This window comes from Thermobia domestica, chromosome 14 (genome assembly GCF_964235325.1).
Source record: "Thermobia domestica chromosome 14, izTheDome1.hap1.1, whole genome shotgun sequence".
NCBI lineage: Eukaryota > Metazoa > Arthropoda > Insecta > Zygentoma > Lepismatidae > Thermobia > Thermobia domestica.
Genome location: NC_137467.1, coordinates 147,004,022 through 147,014,824, shown reverse-complemented (window position 1 = coordinate 147,014,824; position 10,803 = coordinate 147,004,022). Strand labels below are relative to the sequence as shown.

Genomic DNA, 10,803 nt, shown 5'->3' with positions numbered 1-10,803 from the left:
TCTTTTTCACACCCTTCATGTGAATTGGGGGAGGGGGCGTTCTCGAAATGAGGCGGCGAGAAGCAAAGGGGTGTAGGTGATATTTGCAATAAAGTATGGATGTCTTAAAAATGGATTCTGCACAGCTAAATATACAAACTGGATGGTGAAGCTCGTCGCAGTCCAATAGAAAGTCTACCCATGAATGCTCTACTCCGAACTTCATTATGCAGTTTGTATATTTTGCAATGCAGAATCCATTTTAGAGACATACATACTCTATTGAAAATGTCACTTACACCCCTTTGCTTCTCGCTACCTCAAATGTCATGGAAGTCTGACAGGATTGTTCAGTTCCAAATGTCAAAACCATTAGAAATTGATGTGCATCCGCAGTTTTGATATTAGGAATTTCAATCCATGTACTACCTCGATTATTCGCCACACTTTTGAGGCTATTTATCAGCCCCTATTCAATCGTTTTGCACCAAAGTTAGGGGTTAGGCTACTAGGGCTACCTAGTTTTGGCCCCGTAAATTTTGAAATAGATCGGTTGAATAGTGGTTGAAACAAATAACCCTGAAACTGTGTCGAATAATCGAGATCCTACTATACATAGATTGAGATTCCTAATGTCAACACTGGATACACATCAATTTATGATTATTTGGACATATGGAACTGAATAATAATAATAATAATAATAATAATAATAATAATAATAATAATAATAATAATAATAATAATAATAATAATAATAATAATATCTACTCTAAAACACACAGCTTACAACACATTTTTTTAAAAAAATGATAAAAAGAAAAAATCATACTTTTTCTTAACTGCGTTTTTTTTTCTTGACAGTTCTGAACTGATCTCTGGCCGCAACACTTTTCTTGGGTAAAAAAAAGTCTACGAATAACAACTTGACAACGATTATTATAAGTAAAAACAATAATATGAAAATAAATTTATCCTTGTGGCTGCTGCTTGATTTTTCACCATTGTGTTGTAATTTGCATAATAATTTACAAGCTCCTATACCAGATAAGTAAGACCACTGGGTTATTGTAATAAATAACTGATCAGGATCGACCCTAGAACCCTAGATCTTGCCACAGCGAAATACATCACCACCCTCTCTCGGAAGCAAACATTGGGGAACGTCAAAGTATTGTGGTCTATTTGATTGGTCTGTACGAAGAATTTGGAAATTTCGCTTCTCCGAAGGTTCGTATTATATATGGATTGGGGATTTCCATATCCAATTGACCACCTCTAGTGTTGTTGATTTATATTTTTTTAGTATTTGGATAGTAACCTATTGAAGAGTATATATTCGCCTCTTAGTGTGTGGTATATTTACCTACACATTAAGAAGCGAATATACAATAGCTGTCAAGGAATAATTATATACGTAGTGCTACAGGAAAGAAACGGCAGCGCTTGCTCCGCGAAAGGATAAATTTAAAGCCATACATTAAAAAGAAAACCGAGACGCATTGGATCGACTTGAAAAACATAAAAAAAAAAGCCCTCGAATGTAAGACTCACCCTTGGCGAAAAAAAAAAAAAAGCCCTACAAAACTTTTAAGAATGAGAAAAGACGAATAAACATGGTAAAAACAAAGAATGAAATGGAAAAATAAAGGAACATTGTACTTACAGTCCTAAGAAAATGAAATCTTTGAGTTTTACGTCCCACGCTTATACCGGTTAGGCTAAAGGAGACGGTGATAATGAGAAATGAATGAAATGGTGGAATGAAGAAAGTGGGAGAAAACGGGAGAACCCCAAGAAAACCCACGCGCACGGTGTTTGTCCACTACAAAGTTCACTTGGCGGGGGCTGGGATCGAACCCAAGCACCAGAGGTGAACGCTCTACCACTGAGCCACCGCGGCCCTTAGTACTAAGAAGAATCCACTCATTTCGTCACTGGAATTTATTCATGTGAATTTACTAGTACCTTCTTCTTAATGAAATTACGGTACAACACGTGCTTCCATAAATTTTATAGCTATCCATTATTACGCTAATATGCGCACACATACACACAAACACAACCACCCACATCCAACACACACTCAGATACACAAGATCGAAGAACAATGGGTTTTATTGACAGTGCAAAATTTAGGACTAAACTTTTATAACTCCAATTTAAGAAACCTTTATTTTGGAGGTGAAAAATCGAAAAAGAAAGTACATTTTAAAATTAATTAATCTCTGAGGGATGAAAGCGAAAACACATAACCATTAATTTGAATTCTACATTTATTAGTTATATGTACAATGTGCACGGTTTGTCGTTTAAAATAATATTCATACTAATTGTAAGGCAACAAGAAACACTGATTGTCTATATTATTTGTAATACAAACAAGAAATATGTAGACAATGCAAATCTGTTGGTTATAATCTAAAACTTACAGAGATCTTTTAATAATATAAAATAAAAAGAATTAAATTTTCCTATAAATTTCGTATGAAGGAAAACACCTTTCATAGTTATTGAAAGTACAGAAATGCAGCATCATATCAAAAAAGCATCACGTGCTTAAGTAGGTTAAAAATGGGGACTGCGGTAAGTATCCCACTTCTTCATCTATTATACCAGTAGCAGTTTCTTCCATCTTTTAGTTTTCGAAAGAGATGCCTTTACATTGATTTCCAAACAAAGCGAGGAGGAACAGGTCAACATGTTTCAAGCATGCCGAATCCTTTTCATCCTCAAACAACAAGGCAGATGGAAGTGAATATCTTTCTACTAACGTTTTGAAGATTTGTGTGGCAATTGTTCATGTGAAGATCTTTATTTTTACTCACTAATGATAAGTGTCTTTAAGGCTAGTTTGCACAACGTGAAGTATGCTCTTTTTTCCGCGGGAGTTAAATTTCATCGCCAGCTCTTTGGAAACCAAGCATCAGAGAAAGGTCCCTTTTCCTCCCAACGATGACAGATAGGAACACTGAAACAGAAAAAAAAAAAAATCATGAACAATCATAGTGCAATTTTTCAGGTCGGGAGAAAATTTTAAAAAATAATTGCAATACGTCATGTGTAACTACAATCAATACGCAATAAAACGATTAGTTACTGCACTTGCTTGCATGAAGTCCCACTTTTAACGGCCTTCCATACAGCGAAATTAAACTACCATTAATTCTAGTTATTCTGTAATAGCTTAACTTTTGATTTTATTGCAGTTGTTAACTCTGATTGTTCAGGAGGATCAAACAAGTTGGGGGATATAAAACTTTGTATATACAGATACATGACAAATAATTCTGAAACACTCATAGAAGGCTACATTACGTATGTGCTCACAATATAAAATGACACTCCAAGACCAACTTTAGGATGTGAGCTAAAAGTGACGATCAAGTATATTGATACGATATTACAACTGATGCAAAAAAAAAAAAAAAACTTTGAAATGAAATCTTGAGTTTTACGTCCCACAGCTATGCCGGTTAGGCTAAAGGAGACGGTGATTATGAGAGATGAGTGAAATGGTGGAATGAAGAAAGTGGGAGGAAACGGGAGAACCCCGAGAAAACCCACGAGCACGGTGTTTGTCCACCACAAAGTTCACGTGGCGGGGGCTGGGATCGAACCCGGGACCCCAAGCACCAGAGGTGAACGCTTTACCACTGAGCCACCGCGCCCCCCCAAAAAAACTTTGAGTTTTACGTCCTACAGTTATGTCGGTTAGGCTAAAGGAGACGGTGATGATGAAGACTGAATGAAATGGTGGAATGAAGAAAGTGGGAGAACCTCTAGTAAACCCACGCACACTGTGTTTGTCCACCACAAAGTTCACTTTGCGGGGACTGGGATCATAACTGATGCAGACTCATGCAGTAAGAATAGTTTTTACGGTATGAAACAAAGAACTTTCTAATAATAAAATAATATAGCTACTCATTTATCAAACACAACTAGACAACGATAGAAATTACATGTATTATCTTTCACTACTGCTGTGTAACCCCCAAAATGAAGTAAAAATTCCGCATTTACATATCGTGACAGAACTGCGCTATCGGATGCAGCAATCTGACAAGCTGCAAACAGGTTGAACTAACCAGTAAAGTTATCCTTCTACTGTCATAAGAAATTTCATCCTGATTGGATACGATTTAGTATGTTAAATTTATGATGCAAGACGAAACATATATTAGCATTTCAAAATATGACAAAAAATAAAGTGAAAATTACAAACAAAATGGTGCATAACTTATGTATTCCGATAAATAAAAAATTGTGAGCAAACGCCCCCTTAGTTGTTACTGGAGTATTTTTAAAAAATAAGACTTCTAGAACCAGAAGTCTGTCACAAGCAGTAGGGTGAAAATCGTCACATTATTTGTTCTGAGCAGGGTTAGAAGTTGCGGCAGACATTATTATTAGTATTATTATTTTTATTATTATTATTATTATTATTATTATTATTAATAATAATAATAATAATAATAATAATAATAATAATAATAATAATAATAATAATAATAATAATAATAAGATAATAATAATAATACTTCTCTTTGGTGAAAATTATATTTTACCCCTCTGTTGAGAAAAATATTTTCGGAAGGAGTACTTTTATCCATTCAAAAAAAAAAAAAAAAAAAAGCGCGAACACTATAACATGTGATACATTCCATATTAAAGCTTTGCTTATATATAAATACTCAAGTCAAATAAAATAATTGCTGAAGGAATAAAATTTTATAAACAAGGAAATCTTTAAAAATCTAAAGTAATAAATAAATAAATAGAGTGTATTTGAAGAAGACAAAGGTAGTTGCTGAAACAGTTACATTTAAATAAAATTGGCGCAGCTGTGGCTCGGTGATAGAACGTTCACCTCTGGTGCTTGGGGCCAATGGTTCGATCCCAGCTCACTTCAAGCGGCTTTTCTTGGAGTTCTCCAATTTTTTCCCACATTCTTCATTCCACCATTTAATTCACTTCTCATCATCACCGACTCCCTTAGGCTCAGTGCCTGATCGTGGAACGTTAAATTGAATATTTCATTTACATAAAAGTATTGCCTTGTTCAACAATTATTTAATTTTAGTTAAGTACTAATAAAATATTACTACTTTCTTTCTTTTCTTCTTACTCGGCATTTTCTTACATGGGTATTATAAAATAACATGTCAAAAACTCACCTGTCGCATCTTTGGTATGTATATCATCCTCCACAGTGATATTTCTAGAGCAGCTCGACGAGCAGAAAGGGGTCAGGGTAACGGCTTCAAGTTCAGTTAAGAAAGATTCCGTGCTAGGTGGTCTGCTGTTGATCAACTCATCATTTGCAGGAGCATTGGCCACACGCTCTGGAAAGTGGGAGTACATGCAAGGCTTATTTTGGGAAATAACATGTATTTACACCTAGGCTTATTACAACGACTAAATACATTTAACATGAAATGAAGCAGTGAGTTTTTACTACATTTTGTATCATAAAAAAAAGAGCTTATAGAAAGAAAAATGAGTTCGCAGGAAAATATCAGCCATAAATTTCACATGCTTTCTGTTCTGGATATTTTCAGCGTAAAGGACGGTGTGAAGAAGAGTCCGAAATCGTCCCAACCTCGGTGCAGGAATGGCCACTTCTTAAATGGAAAGATACGTAAAATAAATATTGACAAACTTGTGGACAGATAGATTTTATGGATTATTGTCTGCCCGTTGTTAACAAGAAGCAGGGATCAGAAAATCTTTGAGTTTTACGTCCCACGCTTATGCCGATTAGGCTAAAGGAGATGGTGATGATGAGAAATGAATGAAATGGTGGAATGAAGAAAGTGGGAGGAAACGGGAGAACCCCGAGAAAACCCACGCACACGGTGTTTGTCCACCACAAAGTTCACTTGGCGGGGGCTGGGATCGAACCAGGGACCCCAAGCACCAGAGGTGAACGCTCTACCACTGAGCCACCGCGGCCCCATAAGTAGTAGGGATCGGATTTGAGAACGGAGTGACAGCGTAAAATATCGCATCTTGAACACAAAGAACACAAATGACTACCTGCGTTTTCGAACGCGGACATTGTCTGACCAAAAACACCAAGGCAAGTAATTTCTTGCTATGTGTTGTTTCATTTAAATTCTGCAACGTGTAAAAAAAAAAAAAAAAAAAAAAAAAAGTTTTTATTTTAAATTTATAATACAAGCTTGAAAAAATCAAGAGCTCCAATTCTGGGGTAGGTTTTATTTTTTTAAAAAAAAAAATTTACTGCTCTGGATCCGCCCCTGTTGTGTACACACCTTCCTTTTGGTGGCAGCAGATATGTAAGCCCCGAAGCAATGAGGTATGTTTTTTTTTTTTTTTTAACTGATGGGGCTGCAGTGCCTCAGTTGTAGAGCGTTCACTTCTAGTGCGGGGGGTTCCTGGTTCGATCCCAGCTCGTGCCAAGTGAGCTTTGTAGTGGACAAACACCATGTGCCTGAGTTTTCTCGACACTCTACCGTTTCCGCCCACTTTCTTCATACCACCATTTTTCACATTTCATTATCACCATCTTCCTTAGGCTCGGTGCTTTTCCTGGGGCGTGAAATTAAATATTTAATTTCATTTCTTTTTAATGATGAGGAATTGGTGTTCCACCTGAAAGCAGGTTTTTGACCCAAAGAGACTTCCGTTGTTAATGTGCGCATAAACATTAGGAGGATATTCCCTATGTCAAGAGCTCTCTTAAACACATCTGACTGGAACCACCACCAGCCCCCAACCACGGTCCCTTAATAAGACATTTGGTTTCCTTTCAATCGTTTCACGATTAGCAGTGGAAATCATAATATAGTCATGTTGAGGATATTTAATTGAGCTGGAATATATTTTTTTGAACTTCAGTGGCAACATTGATAAGTATCCATCACCACATGCTGGCACTGGAGTAAGTACTGTAATCTAAAATGCGAGGGAGCTGTCTACTCAATTAATGAACAAAATATTCGAACAGTCAAAAATCCGTTACATTATTATGATTTCCACACCGAATTCTGTAGCACAGTTACGGTAGCCAAGTGTCTTGTGAGGGTGTGTAGGTGCAGCAGGGCGATGGTTGCAGTTTGAGAGTGCTCTCAACTGGGGTAATATCCTCCCACTGATTATGCACATATACAATGGGGGCACTACTTTAGCAAACGGGTCTACCAAATATTCATCGATTTTGTTGATTTTTTCACTAGATTTAAGACAGTAGTGCTACAAAAGGCTAAACAAAACATAACTGAGTGAGCGAAGGGGTTAGAACTTCCATAGGGCTCGTTGTTTCTAACTTTGAAGTCATACACGATTGGCATTGCAACAATTGCCGAGGGTCATTTCCCAAAGAGGTTCACTAGAGCAGTCGGTTCTACCTAACAGAAAATTCATAGGTAACATACGATGTGAAACATATTTTTGTGAAGAAATAAAAGTGTGAATGTAAGTAATTAATGTCAGTACACAGCAAATTGAAATGAATTTTGGGCATTATTCGAGCAGACAGTTCTACCAAATTTTGACATACAGTATTTCTTACAGTTTCATATCAGATTAGAACAATGCATTTCTTTTAGCAGAGCATGAACTAAATGAGAAGCTCCATTAGTGCTTGCAGATTGACTTCAGGCCTCAGTACAAATACAGCGTGGACGTAAAGCGTAACAATTTCAGTGAATAAAACACGATCCAATTTATATCAGCTCCCCACTAAAAAGCAGGAATACTATATAACCGAGTCAGGGTAGGAGCACAGCAACAGGGTCCGAGCGGCAGCGACGGGATGCGTCCGTAGGGAGCAGGCGCGTCAGCGACGGGGAATATACGTCTAAAAAAGAATAGTGGAAGACCACACTTACAGTAGTAATCGCGTCACTTTGCCGAACTTTTTGGCCCCTGGGTCCCTGCCCCAGGACCCATGGTCCCTGGCCGGGGTCAATGACCTAGGGGTACATAGGACCACCCCCTCTAAATTTTGGCAGGGTTACCATGGCCCACCCCCTAAATTTTGGCAGGGGTACATAGGACCACCCCCCTTAAATTTTGGAAATTGCCAAATCTAAAAATTTGGTATGGTAGCCTAGGACCATAGTATGTACCTCTATCAGTATTGGGGGTCTATGTCGTTCCCTTTCATGGGTAAAAAATTGCCAAAAAGTCAAATTTCGGGGGTTTTTGACCTAATTTATCCCCTTGGATGAGGTGTTATTACCCTATATAGTTATATGGGCGTATACAGGGGTCCATTTCCTTTCATAAGACATGGGTATATTAATGCACTCCTTGAAAAATTTGGGAGGGGTACCTTGGCCCACCCCTTAAATTTTGGAAATTGCCAAATCTAAAAATTTGGTATGGTAGCCTAGGACCACAGTATGTACCTCTATCAGTATTGGGGGTCAATGTCGTTCCCTTTCATGGGTAAAAAATTGCCAAAAATTCACATTTCGGAGGTTTTAGACCTAATTTATCCCCTTGGATGAGGTGTTATTACCCTATATAGTTATATGGGCGTATACAGGGGTCCATTCCCTTTCATAAGACATGGGTATATTAATGCACCCCGGGGAGGGGTACCTTGGCCCACCCCTTAAATTTTGGAAATTGCCCAATTTAAACATTTGGTATTATAGTACTGCACCCTAATATGTATCACTATAAATTTGGATGGTCCACCTCGTTCCCTTTTAGGGGTACCAAATTGCCAAAAATATAAACGTAAGCAATACGTAGTACCACGTGTTTGGTTTTGACCTAATTTATCCCCTTGGATGAGGTCCTATTACCTTATATGTTTATATGAGCGTATACAGGAGTCTATTACCTTTCATAAAACATGGATATATTGGTGCACCCCCGGGAGGGGTACCTTGGCCCACCCCTTCAATTTTAGAAATTGCCCAATTTAAACATTTGGTATAATAGTATAGAGCCCTAGTATGTATCACTATAAATTTGGGTGGTCCACCTTGTTCCCTTTCATGGGTACACAATTGCCAAATTTTAGTACAACCACGTGTTTGGTCTTTTGACCTAATTTATGACCACCCTTTAATTTTGGAAATTGCCCAATTTAAACATTCAGTATAATAGTATAGGACCCTAATATATATTACTCTTACTTCGTTCCCTTTTAGGGGTACAAAATTGCCAAAATATAAATGTAAGCAATACGTTGTACCATGTGTTTTGTTTTTTTACCTAATCTATTCCATTGGACGAGGTCCTATTACCTTATACGTTATATGGTCACGTATGGGGATTCATTTCCTATCATAAGACATAGGTACATTTGTGCACCCGGGAGGGGTACTTTGACCCACCCCTATAATTTTGGAAATTGTCCCTTTTATATGTTTGGTATTATAGTATAGGACCCTAATATACATTACTATAAATTTTGGTGGTCCACCTCGTTCCCTTTCATGGGTACACAATTGCCAAATTTTAGTACAACCACGTGTTTGGTTTTGGCTCAATTTATCCCCTTGGATGAGGTCCTATTACCTTATATGGTTATATGGTCCATTTCCTATTATAAGACATGGGTACATTGATGCACCCTTTAAATTTTTGGAAGGGGTACCATGGCCAACCCCTTAAATTTTGGAAATTTTCCAATTTGAGCATTCGGTATCATAGTACATGCCTCAACATGTATCATGATAAATTTGGGTGGTCCACCTCGTTCCCTTTTAGGGGTACAAAATTGCCAAAAATATAAACGTAAGCAATACGTTGTACCACGTGTTTGGTTTTTGGCCCAATTTCTCCCCTTTGATGAGGTTCTATTACCTTATATGGTTATATGGTCATGTATATGGGTTCATTTCCTATCATAAGACATGGGTACATTGACGCACCCTTTAAAAAATTTGGGAGGGGTATCTTGGCTCATCCACTCGGTTTTAGAATTTTTTTTAATATAAGCATTTGGTATCATAGTACAGGACTTCAATATGTACCACTATAAATTTGGATGGTCCACATCGTTCCCTTTCATGGGTAAAGAACTACCAAAAAATCAATTTTCGGAGGTTATTGACACCTATTTAGCACGTTATATGGGTATGTACAGAGGTTTATTACCTTTATATGTTTATGTTCCCTTTTAAATTTGGGAATTATCAAATAACAAAATTCGGTAAACGTTTTCTAGGACCCATTGGTGTTCCTCTTATGACCAAATATTCAAAATTTAAAGGTTATTGACCGGCTTTATTATTGAATAAGTACAGGATTTATTACTTTTTTCATAAGACACAGGTGTATTTGTGTACCAATCTTAAATTTTGGGAGGAGGTACATTTCTTATTGTCATATCAATAATTGGTAATTGGATAGTATCTCATTCATTGGGTAAATCATTGTCAAATATGAGTATGATCACGTGATCAGTTATTAACCTATGATGGGATTAGGAGTCCAGAACATTGGTACATTGAAACTTTGTAGGATAATTTGAGAATGCGTCATTGGTTTTGATTATTCCCGCCAAATATAAACGTAAGCAAGACGTTGTACCACGTGATTGTCCTTGATGAGGTAGTGTACAGGGATTCATTTCCTTTGTTGTGGTACTTCTTAAGTTTAAGTACACACACACTTCTAGAAAACAGTTGGTTCTACTCAGGTAAACAATTGACGGACATTATTGACCTTATTGAACATATAATGATATGATTAACTCTAAAACTTAGGTATATCAAGAGAAGTATTCTTTAAATTTGGGAATGGTGATAAACAGAATTTTAACATAAGGTGCGAAATTTGAAACAATACATTGAACTTTAGTCACAGCTCATAGTCTAAGATCATTGGTGG

The 10,803-nt window shown here is 37.0% G+C and overlaps 1 long non-coding RNA gene across 1 annotated transcript; it reads right to left on the bottom strand.

Moving 5' to 3' along the window:
• Positions 1 to 2,519: 2,519 nt before the first annotated feature.
• LOC145670730 (uncharacterized) lies at positions 2,520 to 6,095 on the bottom strand. The gene is made up of 2 exons (XR_014128398.1): positions 5,160 to 6,095; positions 2,520 to 2,950 (listed from the first exon to the last, which is right to left on the bottom strand). It is a non-coding gene; the product is annotated as an uncharacterized LOC145670730 (long non-coding RNA).
• Positions 6,096 to 10,803: the final 4,708 nt, after the last annotated feature.